The sequence below is a fragment of the Pholcus phalangioides genome, unplaced genomic scaffold (genome assembly GCF_987345545.1).
Source record: "Pholcus phalangioides strain wild (caught in Gottingen) unplaced genomic scaffold, Ppha-v1.0 ptg000010l_1, whole genome shotgun sequence".
In the NCBI taxonomy this organism is placed as follows: Eukaryota; Metazoa; Arthropoda; class Arachnida; order Araneae; family Pholcidae; genus Pholcus; species Pholcus phalangioides.
In genome coordinates, this window is record NW_028301603.1 from 9,884,751 (window position 1) to 9,907,297 (window position 22,547).

Consider the following 22,547-nt stretch of genomic DNA (forward strand, 5'->3'; position numbering starts at 1 on the left):
CATGCTGAAACTTCACTCGAACTATTTGAATTACAATACGGAAAGTATAGCACAGGAAAATGAAAACAAAACATTCGAGCAAAATATGTATATATTTTATTTTAATTTGTGAACACTAAACAAATATATATTTATATTCGATATATTATTACAAACATATGTATAGGTCTTTGAATGATCTTATCTTGATATAACATATTCCATCTCTCTTTACAACTTTACACTAAAAAACTTCCACAGCATCAAGAGTCGAAGGGTGGAATGAAACTTAACACCGACTTTTTCCCAACTGAGTGAATCAAAAGTGACGTAGCAATGATGGGATCTGCAAATTTCGCCTCCGACATCTCGGCCCCAGCATGTTTCGTCCCCGCTACATTTTGCCTGCTCTGACCACACGAGTGGCCAAGTGATTGAGTGAGTGTATGAGTGACCAAGCATAGGTACCAGAACCTAGGGGCTGAGGCCATTTGACCCCCCCCCCCAATAAATTTTGGCTGAAATATAATGAATATACGATACACCACTCTCTTCCTCCTCTTGAGTATGCGTTTGAGTATACACGGGACGACTGGCGATTTTCAGCTCCCTCCCCAATGTTTTCATGTCGGCGCGTCGTCCGTGACTAGGTGATTGTTATTGACTGCATGAGTGAGCGAATGTATGAGTGGCCGAAGGAATGACCACACTCACTTGGTCACTTCCCCTTCAATATATCAATCATACGGTCACTCACTCACGCGGTCAGGCGGAATGTCCGAGATGAATTGTCGGAGGCGAAATTTTCATAAAAAAGATGCAAAACGTGCATCCTTTTGCTACTTCAGGATGAAAAAAAACCCCCTCATATTCATTTAATTCAACAAGATACATTCCCCATGTGTACTGAATACATTAAACAAATTTTGAACGCTCATAATGGAATGTTCGTTACGTTAAAGCAGACACGCAACACAATTTCACCGTTAAACAATCGAATACATCGCACACAGGCAAGAATAACATCACAACTCGAAAAACCTGAAACCACAGAAAATAACGAGAATAAACTTCACTTTTTCAATACAAAAGGCTGTCTACAAGAACGCAACTTTTGTTGCTTACAGGCCACTTTCGTAATCGCTACAGGAATGTCAATATTACCGACTTGTAGAGGGGAAAATAATTGCTATTTCCAATATGGAATCTAACTTGCATTCACGTGAGTCGCGACGTTATTCTTGAAGGTGTGCGACATGATTTTTCACGAGAAAAAAAAAATCATGCTAATTTCCAGATGGGATACCTAATCAGATTCTGCAGCAATTGTTCACTGAAATCTTCCGCTATTTCTATGCCCACCCCACGCCAGAGGTAATAGCGTTAGCCCTTTAACACCCAAAGACGATCCAGATAGGGAGTGCAAGTATGTTTTTGGAGGCTTTTGTGAACGGCGGAGAAGATGATGGAAGCTCTCGTCGGAGGTGGGGATCCAAAAGTACAGGTTGAAATCCCACAGGAGGGAATAGCTGCCAACTTTGTAGAATGAAAATTAGAGAGAGGGCCTAAATTCTTCGTACAAAAATAAACATAAAAGGCTGTTTTTGGGAAAAACAATGTAGGGATTTTCCCCACATTGGCTCTATGGCGAATTCTGTTTTTCCCCCTGAAAATAAAATAATTTTTTTTTGCATTACACTTGTGACGTCGTTTCGGGAATTAAAGCAGAAGGCGCAAGCATAGTCTTTTTTCCTCTGTAAATTGTTTGGAAATAATTTCTCCACCGCCCCTCCAAAAGTAAAGTTTTTTTTAAGATCACAACTGAAATTCTGGAGATAAAAAGAACTTTTCGGGAGTCCGGAAGATAGAGTAGAAATTAGAGGGCGGGTAGGGCTCCCAGAAAATTTGCGAGTCTTGGCAGTTATGGGAGGATGGGGAGAATTAGTCAAAACTTGAGTTCACTTGGAGAAAACATTTGATCTTTTCTAATCTAAAATGTATAGCCTAGGGAGGGGTCTTGGGACATTACTTGCCCCTGCATAAATATGATAGTGGGCTCTAACCAAGGGGGTTCTGGGAGAGAGACGAATCTCACAATTTTTTTTTTCACAAAAATGTAGTGGAGAGAACCCATGAAAAAAAATTGGGCGGAGGGCCTGACAAATATTTCGGCGCAGAGACCCTGCTCCAGATTGTAGGGGAGGGGGGTGGAAGACCATGCCTACATTTTCTATTTATAGCTTAGGATGAATCAGATGAAGAGACGGGCCCATTGACTGATACAAAAGTTGTCACACAACTGACAATGACTCTGAATAAGAGCTATTGCCAGTAACAATTTTTCGCCCCAGTAACATGATCTCTTCAGGACTGGAACGGAAACAGCACGAAATATGTTCATTTGATCATTTTTGTCGCACCACAGTCATTTTCTGTACACGAGGGCTAATTAGACGGGACCCACAATTTATTGCCGGTTCCGAACGGCAGGCTCGTTTTTTATACTCATCGGGGGGTTGGTGCGCTAACCCCTCGATGGGGGACTCCCTGCGGTAGCATGTTTTTGCTGCGGTCAAGTCGCCGTTTTTCGTTGCACCCCTGTGTCAGGACAGTTTTCTGACAAGGACGAACCGGGTATCGAACTCGCGACACCTCTAAACATCCTTTGGTACTTTAGGCAAGTATCTTATCGACCTGGGCTACTGCGCCCACAAGAGATATGTTTCACGAGAAAACAAGCGACACCTTATAAATTAACAGAAATGAAGGCAAAAAGTAATATGTATTAAACACAACAATACTGGTCTGTTATTGGAAAGATAGACAATTGGTGATGAAAATATAAATCAAGCCTTATGTTTGAGTGTGTAAGCAAATGAAAAGTAGGCCAGAGCTTAAATCATGAATGGGAATGTCAAAATACCCTAAAAAAAGGTTACAAATCGTGTCAATGGTCGTTCCGATAGCTGATCAGTACCTCTGAAACATTTAATCAGGACTCGTGAAAATGCAGTCTTATTATGAGGTCTGGTAGCACAAGAGATTCACATAACAGATGTTTTACAAATTGCTCTGGGTATAGCGAGACAACACGTATTAGAACAAAAAACTTTCAACACTTGAAGACATTTTTATAAAAAGGTGACTGAATGCATATACAATTGATTCGTGGTCCCTATATATAGACTCGTAAATAAAGTACACTTCTTGAAAAAAAAAAGTAATTTACAAAACACAAAAAACTAAACCAACATCAACAGTGAATTTGTATGATCCACAAAGAGGATCATCATATACATGTTTATCAGAATGTGTTTGATTGCACACCAGAATAACATTTACCGGCCATGAAAGCCTCAGACAATATTTACTGGCAAGTAAGTTTTAAAAAGTTGTAATAAAGTGGTACCTCGACTTACTAGTCTCTCCTGTTACAAGTAATGCATACATTGCATTGATACAGAAATAAGTACGGTGAAACCTCGCTACAACGATACCAGATGTAACTATAAATTCCACTACAACATTTTTTCGAATCTTGTTTGGAATTGCTCCAAACAAGTCCCCTCTTGATACAACGATATCCTTCACTACGATAAATCCCTCCATAATGATATTTTTTGAGCTGATTGTGAAACTGCTACAACGATAATTTTCATATTTCACTCAAAATCCTTTTAAATACCATTTTAAATTACTCACCAGTTTTTGTTCTTTCGTGGATAATTAACAACACAGCTATTTTGCACTATCTACCCTCTGAAAATGTTAATGAAGTTGCTGTTAAGCTACTTTGTGTACTACACAAAAAGCAATGCGAAGAAAGCTACTTTACACGGTAAAACAACCAACTGAATTTTATTCATCAACTGACCAATTAAAATTTGTTGCTGCCAAATGAATGAGTATAAATGCATTTTATGGTGGTACTAAGAACGCCAATTGAGAAAAGATGCCAACAGCAGCATAAATTTGGCGGCGTCTGATAAGGCTACCTCTCGATATAGCGATAAATCCCTCTACAACTATATTTTTTCCTTGATCCGCAGAGCATCGTTGCATCAAGGATTCACTGTACTTCCATGTTATAGCGAGCTTGATGAGAGAGGGAACTCAACGTGTTTTTGCGCCTTAATTTTAACAATAAAAATTAAGCCATTGTTAGCCTTAAATCTATACATATAAAAATAACATGTCCTGACTGATTTATCATCACTGAGCCAAAACTGCTGAAGCTACAAATATAAAATTTTTATCAGTAGTTCCACTTCTTGATGCAAAGACTCACTAAAAAGGGTTTTTGCGAAATTCTGAGGGTGGAGTTCAAAGGTTATACAGAGACATCACGCTGAGCTGAAACCGATGCAGCTATAAATATGAAATGACAATGCAGATATAACAGGGAGGTACCAAAAAAAAAAATTGCTAGAAATTTAAGTTGGTGAGCAAGATGGCGAATATTCAATTATAATTAATTTGTCCTTGAAATTGTCCTTGATGATTATTGTAAGTGAGGAACCACCTTATTAGTTTTTCGAACAAACAAAGCAAAATACAATCATTTGATCATTTTCATCTCACCACGGTCATTTTCTGCACATGAGGGCCTACAATTTATTGTCGATTCCAAATGGCAGCCTTTTTTACACGTACAGAGAGGTTGGTGCGCTAACCCCTCAGTGCAGGACTCCCTGTGGTAGCAATCTTTTTCTGTTATACCCCTCTGTCAGAAAAGTTTCTGACAAGGATGAAGCGGGTATCGAACTCGCGACACCTCTAAACATCCTTTGGTACTTTGAGCATCTTATCGACCTGGGCTACCGTGCCCCAGCAAAATACAAGACTGAGGCTGTGGAATTCCTCCACTGTTAGCAGCTATTGGATTTTGATTTAATACATCAAAATCTTATTATTCATCAAGATAGAAATCAATGTTGCAATTTGAACACAGGAATTTCCCTACAAATATTACTGTTTGATTCAGTCAGATTTGTTAAATCTGATTTTGTTCACCACACTATGATCCTCTGAATAGAAGCAATGAGGAGGATGTGGCGAAGATTGTATGGTATTTGTAAGATTGACTATGTAATGTGCAGGAGTAAAAACATACATAAATGCCATAACAAACATTTTTAAGGGGACGAAAAATTTCCAAATTTGGGCTAAAAATTTGACATAGACTAACAATATGTAAGGGATTTTCGATATAAACTGATTAATTTTTGAATTTTTGTTACACTTACAAATATTGTGCTCTTCCATTATAACCAAGGGGTGGGGGTGCACAACCTTTTCATCCTGCAGGCCAGATACGCAGTATTTCTGCCACTTGTGGACCAGAAACTTCTACATATAGGGTGACTATGTGACACGTGTATCCTTACTTTTTCATAAATTATTTCGTTTCCTTCATTATTTTTGATGATACTTAATCTTGAATTTTTGAAATCAAGAAAAAATTTCACATAGAAAGACAAACGTTTTTTGTTTTTTTTGGTGAATTACTTATTTTTTGGCTATAATCGGAAACCTTATAATTTTTTGGTGATAATTGATAACATTACTTGCACATTTGACAATTTTCATTTTTAATTTTGTCATTTTTCAGCCCCTCTCCACCCTCCGGTCAGGGCCAGACTTGAGCAGGTGCAAAGAGTGTGGCTGCACTGGGCCACTAAATTTTATGGGCCATAAAATGGGATAAAAAATACTTTGATTACATATATTTTGACTTCTTCACAAAATGTATGTGTATATATAGTTTAAAACTTTGTCCAAGACAGGGAACGCTCAGGACTAGGGTTTTGACATTTCCCCCCAATATTATGCTAAGGAGGTGGGGGCACTGTCACCAATGGAAGATCCGAATTCTTCTTTTAAACAAAAAATTAACTGGGGAGGGGGTATAAAATATATGCTTACTCCGGCTGAAAGAGTATCCAGTAGCGACCCTGGGTAGATGATCTGTTCTTTGTATTGTAGACCAGTGGTCCTGGGAGGGGGGGTCACATGTAATTTTTTTGCTGGGCAACAGGCACTATTGTGCAAATTCATTGCCAAAAGGCTTACTTATTAACATTAAATAGTCATTTGATACTACTCATTCTTGGGTGCCCACAAACACTGGGGGGGGGGGGGGGTGGGTGGTGAAGGATTAGAAAAAAACCAGTTTTAGAGGGCTGCAAAGCTGCTTTTACACCTGGCTGAAAAATACTCAGGTCCGTCCCTGCACTTGGTTGGACATTTCGTCTGTGGTGGCCTTCGTGATTTTATAATTGACATTTTTTTTTGTGATAATGGTGATATCCTGAATGCATCCCATGTTTTTGTGAATGAAATATAGTCACCCTTTGCATTTATCGTGTTGTGTTTATAGACTTTCCTCCCAGAACACCTTTTATGGGCTGGATGGAATCCCTTAGCAGGTCGCATTTGGCCAGTGGACCAGAGGTTATGCACCCTTGATTATACCATACCAATTGGCACTTCTTTTGTCTTGGCGAATTTTCTTCGAATCTATGCCTTCTGTTTACTGTTAAATATAATCTATAAATTATATGTCATGTCATTGTAGTGTAATGTCAATAAATTTGTCCCTTTTTTTGAAACAAGGCATGCAGAAAGAAAAACAAGCCAAAATGTGCCAATTTGGTGATGAAAATACATGGTATGGTTATAATGTAAGTGTACAAAAAATATATTAGAAACATGCAAAAAAAAAACATGAATTAGTAAACAAATCCAATATCAGCAGTTTGCAATGAATTGTTCTCTCATGCAAACTTTTGACGCACACAAAGCGATTGGGGCAAGATGGCACAAGAATTTCTTTGGCTCAGCTTTAGTACAGATGTATAAACAGAAGAAGACGAACAGATACGGAACTACCAGCAACAACATCCACACGTGGAAAGGTATGTCTGGGAGATGGCGCCACACGAACCACCACCACGAGGACTCTTCCTCCGCCATCTGGGAATGATACACTTTCGCATGTTCCAGAGCGAAGGCGTGGTACTGATCGCTCAGTTCAAAAAAATAGTAGATCACCAGGAATGACAGCAACAGGTAGAAGAACAAAAGCACCCACGCTAATCTCTGGCGAAACTTCATGCTTTGTTACAGCCATTCGACTTTGGAATGTGGATGTCTGAAACATAAATTTCGAGAAAAAAATTTTAGAAGTGAGAATTGCTCGGGTCAGTAGAGTTCACTTTTTAGGAATACCGCGACACCCACTGATATCAAGAGTAAATGACAATTTACGGTACACATTGTAACATGTCGCCCCTTTGGGTCTCCCGTTACTTGTACTGATGTCCCAATAATCCCCCCAGCTAACACTAGGTCCTTCCCCCAGGTGAGGATCCGGTTGTGTCAACAACCTTTGATGATTATGTCCAATATAAGTTATTATTCTTTGTAAAGAAATATTGTTTTCAATTACCTTGTTTAATTAGCAGAGGGCAGCGGACTTCCGCTGATTATGTGCAGTCCATTGCCTTGGTCTCACCCTCAATAGCCTTGCCGATATCGTGGGTAAAGTCCGACAGGCTTCATTCACGGTTGTCGAACTGTTGCCAACCAGAAATACAGAATATCTGAAATAGTTCCTATTGTTTGGATATGCAAATCAGCAAGATTGACATCACAGTTTTCTTGATGCGCCGGAGGAAACCTGTTCTCGGCTATTATAAATAGGCTGGATAAACCTGATATACAGCGCATTCTACCTTCTAACCTCTGAGCAGTTCGATCTTCTCACTCCTCTCAGTGGTCATGTTGGCTGAGTAACCATTACTAACAACTAGATGTTGTTGTGTTAATACTAATGTCGTAAAAAAGTGATAGCTAGGCTACTCCGGCTGGTCCGGGTAGTTGGTCCAAACATAATATTCTAGTCATTAATAGTCAATTTTTGTGCATTCTAGTCAGATGAAATGTGATTCTTAGAAAGGGTCAGGTGAACCCTACAATGATACAACCTGCAGTTATGTACAACTAGGTCTTCAACGTAGTGCAGATGGTTGATAGCATGTTTTGCCGACTGGTGCGATTCAGCGAGGTCCACAAATGATGCAACTTCATAATGATACTAAGACTCCTATAGGTTCTTGAGGTGAACTTCGAGAGGTCAACGGCATCCCCCCTCACCTGAAAAAAGGGACACTTCATTCTCGATGTAGGACATTCGGGTTGTTCAACGATGTTACGCTGATAGTAGGAGCTGATTCTCGGCTGTACTTGAGTGAGATCTAATCTTGTCGTTTTGCGAATCAATGCTGTCAATTTCTGAATTAACATGTATTCATTTGAACTAGAGATGCCATTGATGCGATATAACGCGTCAAATACCCGGAATTTCGGAAAAGGACTTGTAAAAATTTTGTTCACATGTCCTCCGGGACAAGTTCTTTTCTAGTTCGAAGAAGAAAAAGTAGATAGAGAAACCTCTTCCCCATCACTTTTCCCCTTTCTTTTTTTTCCCCTCCTTCTTACCATGTATCATGATCGCGCGACCTTGAAAAACTGGTTTTACTACTTTGTACACTGTACTGTTTTGATATACACACGGGTTGTTGAAGAATAAGATGAGGGATCTCTAGTTGCTTCTCTAAATGAGGGGGCGTGTACAGAAGTTTCAAATTTCGGATTTTTTTATCACTCTGCAGATTTTCTCCGGTTATATGTGGGAAATTACGGTACTTTCGCGGCTATCGGCCAGCATTCAAAAACTGCGTCTATACGGTGTAAATTTGTCTTGTTCCTACAATATTGCTAATGCGCATTTTTTTTTTTTTAAATCGTAAAGGATTGGAATGCCTGTTCAAATTGTAAAACCTACCCGATATTGTGAAAAAAAACTGAATCTGTCAAAACTCGACCTTGAATATCCACAGTTTTGTCATCTAACTGCTATGCAGTAATCACAGTTTCGCATCGCTAAAATCATGGGTGTGTAAGCAGAATCGGCTTTTGGAGGGGTACAAGGATCTAATTCTTCACAGATAGTATAAAAGAAATTTCATTCCAATATTTTAATTCTCTACAAAAATATTTTTAATTTTTGATCTCAAGGGGGGGGGGGAAAGGAGAGAAATGAATTACCTGATTCACAGATACCTTCTTCTCTTACCCAGAACATGACCCACTGCTCAGTCTCAATGAAGAAATATAAGCAGGTGATCAAAGCAAAGACATGGGACATGCTGGAAGGAAATTCATAGAGATACCAGTGAATTATGGGGGGGGGGGCATAATTTTTTTTTTTGAGAGGGACCCACTTTCACTCAAAAAGGCCCCAGATTTTTCAAATAACCTTGGTCCCGGGACCCAGGTAAATTAGAGTCCACAGGCATCTCTGCTAACGTATAATTTATATTAAGTATTTGTAACAATAAATGTTTTGATCTGGAACTTGCCTATTTCACTTATTGCCTGTTGAATTGTTGGATCATTGAATCACGGGAATTTAGCTTAACAATACGCTACAACATTATGTCATTGCTAACAGACTGGATTCTCGTTGAGGACAAGAAGCTGGCACGAAGCTGGACAGTCATATCAAGCTTATCAATATAAAAAGAACATTTAAAAAATAATACGAAACTAATGTTATCAGAGAGGCCAAATGTGACTCTTATGATCACTCTTGGAGTGATCTGATATCGCCCGTGACGTCAAACCTAATTTTGTAAAACCGAACTGATTCATATTTCAAGATTACCTATGTGACCTGTGGTGTAGTTCCACATTACTTTAGTGGCCCTTAGCATATTCAAAGATCATTTGAATGACTCACGGCACATTTAATAAATTACTCAAGTTGCCCGCTGCATGTTTTCAGGTCACTCAAGTGCCCCGAAGCATATTTATACATTACCACAGCACAGTTCCAGACAGGGTTTAAGCTATGGTCACATTTTTCACAAAATGCAAAAGAAAATCTTAGAATGCGAAGGAAGTAGTAGCCACTTTCACAAAAAATGCGTACAGAATGTACGAAATGGGTAGACATCCATCAATCATTAGCATTTTCAGAGTTTCCAACTGCTATGGATTGTCTGTGGTTTCTACGGATGGCCGCAATAAATTATGAAGCTAAGGGAGACGCTTTCAATACTACAGAAATCAGATTTAAAAAAAAATTGGGCCTGAGTTTCTTGCACAGTGTTTTATTTTTATTTATTTATTTTTTTTATTTTTTCAAATTGCATTGATCTCTACCATAACGGTGAATTCGTATGTGCACATGAGAGAGTTCGAGACAAGACAAACTCAGAACTGATCTGTTTTGTCTGTGTGTGGAAGACAATCTGTAAAGCCGCGCCTGAACCCGCCGCTCTACTCAGTGCCCAAATGAGCAAAACCTGTTTTCCGTCAAAACCGACTCACGCTGTGGGCTAAAAATAGGTTTCTGATTGCTTCAAAATGGTGGAGTGAACAGGATTTTCGCGGCGGTTGCGGCCCCAGCTTCATTTGCATAGTACATGGTCAAGCTCACAGAACTCGTGTCTGAAAGAATGTTTCATCATAGGTGCCGTAAGAGCTCTGATACGAAAAAAACTGGAATGGGGATCTAGGGATAGCAGAACTAAGTAGAATCAAGAATAGAACAAATGAAGATACTGTATATAGGGTCTAGGGTTGCACAAGACGTCCATATATACGGCCCAGAAGGGCGTATGCATATTGGGAGTGCATTAAATATCCATGAATTATTTAGGGACTCTGCGAATTCGGGAAGTTGCTTCAGGAGGGGGGGGGGGGTTCATGTAGTCTGAGCCTTCTAGGTTCCAGTGCCAATAAGGTGCTGTTTTTAATGAACTTTCAATTAAAATTAAAAAAAATTAAATTTTTGAGTGTTTATTTTTCATTGCACTATGATTATGATGTCCTAGAGGGCCCCCCTCCCATCCCCTTCACATGGCAAAGCTGAACATTCACCACTACTGACAAACTTTAAGCCAATGTCGGCATGTCTGCATTTTGCTAAAGCTTTTTTTTTCCCATTTTCGCTTTTTTGCTAAAGGAATTTTTTATCTAGCTTAAACCCTGGTTCCAGAGCCCTTAAGTGACCTGTGGCACATCTGCACATGATTTAAGTGCCCCATGGTACATTCTCAGATCACTTGAGTGACCTGCAGCACAAGTTCCAGATCACAGAAAGAGCCAGCAGCACAGTTAAAGATCTAACTGTTCCTGCAGTGCAGTTACGGCAATCCCTTAAACAACCCCATGGCACAATTGCACAAAATTCAAGTGATCCCAGGGCGCAGCTCCAGATCACATAAGCAATCCATGACATATTTACAGAACACTTGTGTGGCCCACGGCACAGTTTCGGAGCACTTAAGTGTCCTGCAGCACATTTAAATACTGCTTACGTAACCTGAGGCACTGTTCCAGATCACCTAGTAAAGTGGCGTATGATATATTTTCAAATTAATGAAGTGGCCACCAGCACAGACTTCCTATTAAGGGGTCATTCAAGTATTATAACAGCATTGATTGGTGGGGTAGCAGATGAATTGGTAGTTTGCTGAATTTTGATGACAAGGAAGGATTTGAATGATGCTTACATCATCAATATCCCTTAATAAAAATATGAAATATTCTTGATGACATCTTAGGTCCCTTTCACACGGAGCGGATGCAGACGCGGGTCCGCATACCCTTTCAAATGAGCGCTGAAGATGCGGACGAATCGCCCGCATCTTTAGTTCGAAATTCGTGCATATAAACTGTTTTTTCGCAATTTTTGTAATTATTTTTCTCCTTCACCCCTGATTCAGTGGCCATAGGCAGCCTAGAGGCATTCTTTGGTGGTTTAATCTAGAGCCACATAGAATATGGGAATAAAGATGTCTTCATTCCGATCCTCACAAGTAGTCGATGGGAGAAAATATCTTAAAATATTTTCAAAAAATTTTGAAAAAAAATCTGTCTTTTCGGAAAAATATGAAAGAAAATTCCAAAAACACATCCAATGTTCGAAGAATCCAATCCAAAAACATTCGATGTTCCAAAAAAAAACAAAAAATTCAGCAAATATCAAAGAATTTGCAAGTATAAAAAAAAGGAGGGGTTGGGACTTTCAAAATGTCTGTGCTTAGAAATATTCACATCACAATTCTGTCTTAGGCCGGGATTACACTATAAAAGTTTTGTAAAAGCTCTTTGATAAAACGTGAAAAATTCAACCATTAAGATCACCGATTGCATTTGCTTGAATTCAACCGATGCGTCTATTGGTTGAATTTTTCAACTTTTATAAAAGATCTTTTACAAAACTTTATAGTGTAATCCCGGCCTCAAGTACGGATTACACTATAAAAATTTTATAATAATTCTTTTAAAAAAGCAACTAATAAATTTATCGGTTGCACTTGCAATTTATTAGTTGCTTTTTTCAAGTTTTATAAAATAACTTTCATAAACCTTTTAGAGTGAAATCCCATCCTTAGATTAGTCTCACTTCTGAAATATAAAATTTCATTTTTTTAAGTTTATAGACTGAATATCGAGTGAAATAAACTTGTAGGTATCGAGGGAACCACCAAAAATATTCAAGTGCTAGGGTCTTCAAACGTCTTAATCCGGCCCTGAGTGAACACCGTACGTGGATAACACTGTTTAATAAAAGAATTTTTTTTTAAGTTTGAAAAAATTAAAAGATTAAAAATTTAAAAAATAATAAATATTTAAAATAATATTTCAAATATTTATAATTTTTTAAATAATTTTAAAAATTTAAAAAGAAAAAAATTAAAATTTTTAAATTAAATTTAAAAGTTATTAAAGTATTTAGTCAATTAAATATTCGTAATGAACAAAACGGCTTATAGTTTTGGTCCCGTCAGTGGCCGTTGTTGGCAGGTTTTATTATATAAAATTGTGAAATATGGACAAAAGGCAGTTGAAGTTGCTATATCTCCATCTCAGAAGGAAACGGAGGGATAGACGTATGTAGGTACATTATATTAATGAGCAGGGACCATCATATGGTGATTTTAAGGGTATTTATGGCAAATAATTAAAAAAATTCTGTGAAAAATCACCTTCAAAAAGTAGCCAAAGATGCGGACGAATTTGCTCCGCATCCGCATCGTCTGAATAGCTCCGAATAAACCTATTGTCAAAACTTCTATGTGCGGATGCGGAGCCCGCACTTAGGTTTTGACACATGCGGACGATGTCCGGACCCGCATGAACATTTCCTAGGTGCGGAGATTTTTCGGCTCGTCCGAAAGGCGCAGTATATTCCAATTGTTAAAACTTCTTCCGGACCCGCATCCGCTCCGTGTGAAAGGGCTCTTACTGGGAATGCCAAAAAATGAGAAAAACCCTTTGCTAGTTTGTGGGCTCCTGAACTAACATTCTCTATATTGACCTCTACAGCGCCACTTTAGTGATCTCTGTTCTGCAGATCCTTCGAGTGATCTGGGAATGTGTCAAGGCCGCTCAAGTGCTCTAGAAATGTGTCATGGGCTGCTTAATTGCTTTTTAAAGCTGTGCCGTACATCACTCAAATGATCCATAATTATGCCACGGGTCACTTAAGTAATCTGAGAATGTGCCACATGTCACTCAATGGATCTCTAAATATGCCACTGACCATTTGATTGTTCTGGAACTGTGTCGCGGATCACTTAAGTGATCTGAAATGTGCCACGTACCATTTAAATGGTCTGGAATTGTGCCGCAGGTCACTTAAGCAATGTTTAATTATATTGCTTAGTTCATTTTTACAAAATTAGGTTTGGGCAGGCCACATCAGATAACCCCCCAGGGCCACAATTGGTCTGCGGGCCAAGGGTTTACCATATGTGACTTGGGGAGGGGGATCGCAATGAAGTTCTTATAAAGAAATTTTGGGTTCCTAGCCTTCGAATAACATTGTAATTAACAGGAATTGACTATAACATATTGAAATTTTAATTTTCTAAAAAATATTTTTTGATTGCATGGGAGGGGGTACAAGTCCGTCACAAACGTCTCTGATCCCAATATACATCATGAGGTATGAGGTAGGGAGCAGAGCTGACGAAATTCTGCTGACTATGAGGGGGGTTAAAAATGGCTAAACATATGCTGATGTCATACTTGAACACCCCTAAACAATAACTTTAGGTACTTGCTAAAAGAAATTGGGAAGAGGGGGGGGGGAAAGGAACGGCACAAAACCATAAACCAAGGGCGATTTGATTGGGCAGGGGCCTCCTCCTGAATATATTTATTTTGATTTCAGAAAGTATTTTCTCGCTGTAATACAACATGGTTAAATTTTTCACGTATCAATATGGTCTGCCGTCCCACTTACACAGGCATATATGGCAAGGCGGGTTCGATGCAATGATTATAATTTCATAACGATATAAGTAAATATTAAGCAAACATAATTTTCCATAAGTATGGTCAGCATAAACATGGCAACCTTTGTCTTACACCAAAAATTAAACCCTAAAACCCGAATTGGTATTTGCTGGTTTTGGCAACCCTTTATCAACCACATATTTCATTAATTTAACTTTTTTGTGTACAATATTTTTGCAGACTTCGATTATTTATCAAATATTAGAGTAATTCATGTTATTAATATTTTTTTGTGTAATTTCATTCGTGTTCTTTGTCGCCATCTTGAATTGACCAATCTGAATTTATTATTTGGTGTGAAAAAAAGTTGCAGTGTTGGTGTTGACCACCAGGGGCACTGGAAGTGTTTTAAGTGTTTTGAACCTGTGGGTGCTCCTCTTGATCTTAACGTACAAAGTTTCGATTTCTCAATAATTCAGTGGGTGCTCAGACTCATACTATAAACTACAGTGTTCACTCGAGGCACCCACAGCACTCCCGGCTAAGATGGCACTGCTGACCGCTCTTAAGCCAGATTTTCCTATGAGCAGGTTTCACGACATGAAAACTTACTCTTAGGAAAGCCCGGCTTTATAGAAGCCGGAGCTTCCGGGGTTTTCTTCAATTACTGGGGGATCGAAAAAGTAGGGAAGAATATTATCCGCAATTTCATAACACGTGTGTGGGCGAAAGCAAAAAACCATCAGCTCAGTTATGATAACAGGAAAATAAATAGCAAAAGCGCAAAAATTTTTGCTCGCAATGCGAACCATCGCTTGTTAACTGAGCTTGTTGTTCAAAACTTTTGCTCGTTATATGAATTGCTCATTAACCAAACTGCTCGTTAACCGAAGTCCCCAAAGCAGAACATGCCGAAATGTGTGACGTACGTCGCAGAACAACCAGTGCTGTTGCAGAACAATCTGGAAGAATTTTAAGAAAAGTGTAGAAAAACGCTATTATGCATATTGAAATTTTTACCGCAGAACATTTTCAGTCAGCTGAGGGCTCGTTGCAGAACATCGCAAAATATTCTGCTTTGGGGACCGAAGTTCCACTGTATATAAATGTGAAAGTATATATGTATGTATGTGTTTGTTCTTTATACAAATCTACAATTTTAGACTGATCGTCTCCAAATTTTTCATATATACCAAACAGGACCTGGATTGAACCATAGGCTACTTTAAAAGTTTGTCATAAATGGGCAAATGCCCAAAATCGGCAGAAAAACGTCAGGCAACAATGGTTCCTGGGTCCCAACAATCACTTTCAGAATGGTTGCCTTGATTCCCTAACAATGCGTTTCAGACATTCATATGCTGTGACAAATGAAATGCTTCTGTAATATTGGTTACGCTGCATTTGATGTCATTTATAACGGGAGCGATTGGCCAGATTATGACCTCACTTAATTAATATAATAAATAATATTAATCCATTATATAATAACTATTATTTATTAAAATATACTCTAAAAAAAATATTGAAGTCATTAATAACTACACCTATAACCTCTAACTATATCTATAATGTAAAGTTTTTTCTCTAATTGCATTTGTAGTGGTCCGAGGTCGATATTTTGCTGTAAGGAGGTAGGGAGGGCCCTTTTTTGGTGCAAATAGAGAAGCCATGTCCAAGCCCGAATGACGTTTATGTGGGTGGCAGTTGTTTGCACGCCATGTAGCACATAGGCGAAGCAACAGTATTTTATATCACAATGCCACGCATGCGCACTGGTCACACCACTACTTGCTCCCATTTTACACGCATGTGCACTACTTGATTAATTACTTTTATTACCACTTGAGTTTTTCTGGTGACTGCTGGTTGCGCCAACATATCTCCTGGCTACGTTTAACAATACATTTACTTAATTCCACATAAAACCCACAATCCCAATTGGTGTAGTGGTTAATGTAAGGGTTTTTAGCATCGAAGGTTGAGGGTTCAAATCCCACTTAGGTCAGCTGTCACTTTTTTCCCCTGCCTTCCATCTTCATTTCTTGATCTCTTAATTTTAATTGTTCTGGTAAAAATTGGAACTTCGGAACATTTCTGGCCATGGTATAGTATTACCCATGGCAATTTTTTAGAATATTTTGTTTGAAATTATCAGTTTTGCCATGTTTCTGGTTGTGATGAAAACAGTGTCAATATTTTCAGGTCCGGGGGCAGGCTGCCCCCCCCCCTTTATCGGCCCAAGCCCAAACAAAGTTTGGCCTACAGGTGTATTTATTAATAAAGTAGTCTGAAACATTTTTTTTTTCTTTGTATGTTGTTGTATTATATATCAATATTATTTATTATGATCATCGTTATATTACTATTAAATTACATATCATGGTAATATTATCGTGCGAGCAATCATGACAAAGGAAAAGCGAAATTGTTATAACGAACCCTGGTGTTTGGCGATAAGTTGCCACACATAACAGCCGGAGGCACACTTTAAACTCGAAGAAAAACAACGCTCTCATATTGCACATGCGCGTGAACCTGGATCAAAACTACTGTATCTGCAACTAAAGTCTTGTTGCGTACTGCAGCCACACGCCGTACGAAGTACAGCCCAAAGGAACCAATAATCAATTATTATTATTAACTGAACACTTATTCTAATATAAATAATAAATATTAATTACTATTTTTCAAATCATGATAATTAATTTTTATTTCTCTTCAAAATCCACGCTTTTAAATTCATTTTAGTGACGTCACAGTCTCCACATGAAGCTATTCTGATACAGCTGCTGTATAGAGCCAAGTACCACACATTTGCGAAGGAAAGACTTTGCCAAGTCGGCTCCAACCTAGATTACGGAAATATAACTGCCAATTCTTATATTTTAGTCGCTGCGGCACATGGGATTTGTCAAACCCTGGACACATGGGCAGAGATACGGGGTCGGAGCGTGCATTGCCGCAATAATGACCATGCCCGCCCCCCCCCCAGGCTTCCAAGTCTATCCCCGCCTATGCCTGAACAGGTTAAAATACCTCCTTTATGGAATCATAACATTTAAATTTAACGCTTTGGGGAGGTGACGAAGTGTAAGAGATTAAGGAAGAAATCATTACTGTTCATAACGATTATCTTTGATAGCTATAGTAATCAAGTATACTCACCAATAAACAAACGTTATCTCCACTTGGTTCTTAGGCACATCTATGAGAGTTTATATAATCTAAAACCAGCTATTTTTTTTTCAAACTTCTTCCCCATTAGAGATTGGATTTAACGTGTTGACAGTTTTAGTAAACACTTGTATAACTTCCCTTCATGCTTTAGTGTAGGATATCTATTAGGAAAAACGATTAGTAAACTTTGTATAGACATCAAAACAATATGCAGTGAATTATAAACAAATATATCATTAGTTTCTAATAAATTATAAGCAAATTAACGGTAATACTTCGTATATTAACGCACCTAGACCCCCCAAGAACTTACAGATACAATTTCCTTTCAGATTACCGCTTAAGTAAACAAAGCAACCACGTGATCACTAACTGGGGACGATTTAGTTTTTCTCTTCGTTTTTCGGGAGCGATACTACTACCGAGTTGTTTACGAAAACGAAAGATGACTATGAAGTTGCGGTCACAAAAATGACGGAAACAGAAGTCTACCGACTTCGAGTGAAGAGCCGCCAACTAGATGACGTCACAGTTTTTGTCCGCCATTTTCAGTCCATATTGCTGGACTTAAGCTTATGTCATCCCTTATGAACGGACACATTCCTGTCCGTTTCAGCTGCCAGGACCAGGAGCGCTTCTAAGGTCACAGTTCGGGGTGGGGGAGGGGGACCGAATCCGAGGTGAGAAATCGAAAAAAATTAGGGGGAAGAATTTCTTGCTATTCTAGGAGGGGTGCCAAATACGGTGACAGGCTGGGGAAAAAACCTGTGAGCCCTAGCAAATTTGTGAAAATTATTTCTGGCAGCTCTTGGGGGGGGGCTAATTTTTTATTTTGTTGGGAATTGTTAAGATAAATTGGGAAGTATGGCAGCCAGGGGCGCCACAAATAGGTCCGCATGGGTAAAGATTTTGTCTGACACACACGCATGCCACTCTGAACAAGTTGACTTATAGTAGTTGATTTCCAAACAATGCGCCACAGTACTTAAGGGTGCAGTAAAACAAATAAAATAAGCAACGAGACATGATGGAGACCCCACCCGGATAAAGTGATTTTTCTATCCTACCTGGCTAAAAATATCTGCCTATCAAACTCTCGAGAATTGTATCGAAATCTCATTATCATAAGCACACCCTTCCTCCCGGGCCCCCATGCATTTGGACGTCACTTGGTGGAAATATTGAAAGTAGTAGCAAAGCTGTGAGTCTTCACCCTAATTCATTCCATTCTGTTTGACTTCTGGCTATTCATTCAGTCATTCCAGATGATGGTTGGATTGGAGTACCAGGTTTCAACTTATTGAAATTTGGGGTTAGCCCCTAAACATTAGAAAAACTATCATTAAATAAGTCTCGTCTGGTCTCCACCAGAAATCGAACTCGGGTCCTCTTGAAAACCGAGCAAGCATGCTACCATACACACTACATAAGACATGACCTTGCCTTCCTTATTTCATGCACTGTGGCAGGAGGCACTGAAGTAGAGACAGTAGCCGATGGTCCACAAGTAGCATGGTAAAGAGAGTGAGATGGCTTTTTTCAGAGCCCAATACATCAAGAAAATAGATCTTTTCTGGATATTATGCCGAGTTGAACTCGGAAAGAAAAGTAATCTGGTTTCTGCTGGACTATCAAATCCAAACCATCTTGCAAACTTGGCAAGTGTGCTACCATATACACCCCCTGGAGACATGACTTGACTCAGAACCTGTGTTTCTTATCAACACTGGAAACATGACCCTGGGTACATGGTAGCATATGACACTCGCCCGGTTCTAAAGAGGGCCTGGGCTTGATTCCCGATAGAGACCGGATGACTATTTTTTCTGAGTTTATATCAGCATAATATCCAGAAGAATTCTTTGATGTACTGGGCTGAGACAAAGCTGTCTTCCTCTTTCTATCATTATATAAGATTTCAATATTTCATAAAAATTATAAAGAAAATTAAATTATGCAGGTCACTGAAAGTTTCAGGGTAAAAAAAAACTTGATGTTGATATAGACATTTTTCTTTGGTTTATTCCAAAGTATTATGTGTGGTATTCAATATAAATTTAAATATATCAAAACCAAGAATTGAACACCAAAGACCACTCATCTTTTCCACATTCATATAAAGAATCTATATCCATAACAGCATATTTTTTGACAGCATTTTTTAGGTTTGAAGCAGAACCAGTCCAAGACATGAGCAGTTGCATACATTATAATTCTAGATGGGAAGCAAAAGTTTGAAAAAAAAACTAAGACAATAGTGGATAATAATAGTGTAAAACTGCATGATTTTTGACAATATGAGAGACACTGTGTTGTCAAAGTTGATAAATGAAAAAAATTGAGTGAAGAGTTGAAAGTTGATGGGATGTTCAAAACTAGATCTGAGAAACTGCAAAAATACACTCTCATTCGTTTTTGCTATCCCTATCCCTCCACAACATTGATAAATCAATCAAAGAAATAAATTGTAAAATTTGAAGTCTTGTAAAATTATAAAATTTTAAGCTGAATCTGATGTCTGGCACCCAGAGTACAACAGAGATATTCAGCAGTGTAGAGCTAATATATGTCTAATTTCATAGAAAAGAGGTGCCCAGTCATAGTTTTGCACACACACAAAAAATAACACTTGAACAGACTCTGGTTAGAGAAAAGTGCTTCACAAAGACTTCATTTTCAGCAATGGAAAGCAATCACACACAAGACAAAGCCTGAACCATAGGATGGATGAGAAGTCAGTTGAACCCATGAATGACCTCTGCAGAAACTTGCTTGAACTTGATGCTGAATGACTGACTGCATTTCTATGTTGAAGGAGAATACCTCCTTGTCTGTCTCCCAACACCTCACATGGATCTTCAAAAAATACTGCTGGAAAGCAAACTGATGCGAGTGCTGTTTGACATGAAGTTTAAAAATCACTACTTTTTCCAGGAAAGAAACCATTTCTCTACACCCAACACTTCTAGAACATTTTAATTTCCTCTCTTTTAGGTGTTATCTTTATTTGTGAAAAGAAAAACTTGGAACTGCTTCTTCGTTAGTGGATGTTATTGATAGAATCCAAATGCCATCATCTGTGATAATGTCTAAGACAGTTACGGATCAAATGGGGGAGTGATGGGGGATCAACCTTCCCAAGAGCCGAATAGGATTTGTTTTGAAGCATCATTGTCAAATTTTTCCATCACATACTTGCACCAATCAATAAATAACTTACTTTTTTGCTTATCTATCAACAAGTGAGACACCCATCAACTTGTGACTTCTCTCAAAACACTATGAGCAAAAAAATAAAATCATTCACTACTACTGATGCAATACCTACTTCCATGTAAGTTATTTAGGGGTCCTCTTTTGCCATAGGTGCTCTATGGGAATGTAATTTTTTTGGGTAAGGGGCTCACAGCTATGGGAAGTGACCTAATTGGTTCTTTATTTTCAAGGTTTGCTTCGCTACAAACAAAATGCTCAATAAATCAGTCAAGAACACATGTCGATGATGAAAGAAAATTTTAAAATTGTAGACAGCTTCTACACTGTGCACGTAACTCATATAAATTCTACTGGGGAATTTCTAACAAATTAGTGCATGTCGAAATGAGCAGATTACTACTGCTTAACAGTACATATGTCTTATAAGCATTCCTCTGGAGAATTTCTAATGAATAAACATGACAGCTTTACATGCTGGAATGAGTGCTCTGAGTGTATGTGTGACTTTGGTGTATTTATGTTGTCAGAATTATATGTGTGTGTGTTTCTTGTTCCAATAGTGCTTTCATCTGTCTTTTGTTTTGAGGTGAACACAGCAGATATCCAAATTCTCATGTTATGTAAGTATTGTGTTGATCATGCCTGTTATCCAAGGAGCTTTGATAACAGATTACTACTACATCATACATACACCTTGTATAAATTCCCCATTAGAGAATTTATAATGAATAGACCCACGCCACAAAATGTGCGTGATTTCTGAGTTACGCACGTTTCATGTTGCCTTTTGTCTTCTACATTAGAAATATAGGGATGCAGACAGCAAACGGTCAAATCACTCGGTTTTGAAAAACAAGATTTAAAATCATAAAACATGCGAGCTCTATCGCAATACAGAGAACTTAGGAAATTATATCAGAAAAAAGCTTCTCTTGAATAAATACTTTGCATCCTACATTCTTTCAGTCTCAATTCTAGCACTACAGTGGTAAGATGTTTGCCTATCACGCCCCAAGGGTGCTGTCAGGTCTGCAGGTTGGATATACAGAAAGAATATAAATACCAAGATCTTTTCCCCACTGAGATTGACGTGACCACCAAGAGTTGACCCCTTCATTTCTAACCCAATTCCATCGGCAGTATAACGTCATGGCAGGAGTTGGTGTGTGGTGAAGTAGTCTCAATACTCATAAAAGATAAAATTGCCAAACTTTGTTTATCTAAAAAAGTTCCAATCTTTTTTACACCCTGAAACTTCCATACAGTGACTTGCATATTTTGCGCTTTCAGTCTCTTTTAAATTAATTTAAATGTCAAATTTTCATAATTATATATTATTACATAATTACATAATTAGTCTATGGGACAGTTCTTTGGAATCTGTAGGTATGGAGCCCAGAAACAGTTGATGTTATGCATTCCTCTTGAGGAATTTTTAACAAATCTGTACATGTCGGAACACATGTTGTGTGAAAGCATGTATATGCATGGCTCTGACATATTTCTGTTCCTAGAGTTTGTGCCTGTTTCATATTCTTGCTACTGCTGCCATCTGTGTTCTATAGATGGTAAGTGCTTGAATTTTAATGTTATGTAAGTAGCATGTTGAAGGTCTGCCTGCTCTTTGCAGAGAGACTTTTTCAAATGTGAGACTGACTCGCATTTGTGGCAGTTGATGTAACTGCAGCGAGTCAATTAAATTTCAGTGCTGATTCAAAAATATCAATACTGAATTGTTTAAAATAAGCTTTCAAATTTTTGAAATAGTGCTCAAATTGGGATCTGAAAAAACGATTTCTCAATGAGATTTGGCCATATTCTGAATGATAGCACAAAAATTATTTCGTGTGAAA

The 22,547-nt window shown here is 38.3% G+C and overlaps 1 long non-coding RNA gene across 1 annotated transcript; it reads right to left on the bottom strand.

The window, feature by feature from the left end:
* Positions 1 to 279: 279 nt before the first annotated feature.
* LOC149080876 (uncharacterized) lies at positions 280 to 17,848 on the bottom strand. The gene is made up of 3 exons (XR_016193397.1): positions 17,771 to 17,848; positions 17,467 to 17,639; positions 280 to 7,132 (listed from the first exon to the last, which is right to left on the bottom strand). It is a non-coding gene; the product is annotated as an uncharacterized LOC149080876 (long non-coding RNA).
* Between the last annotated feature and the right edge of the window lie 4,699 nt (positions 17,849 to 22,547).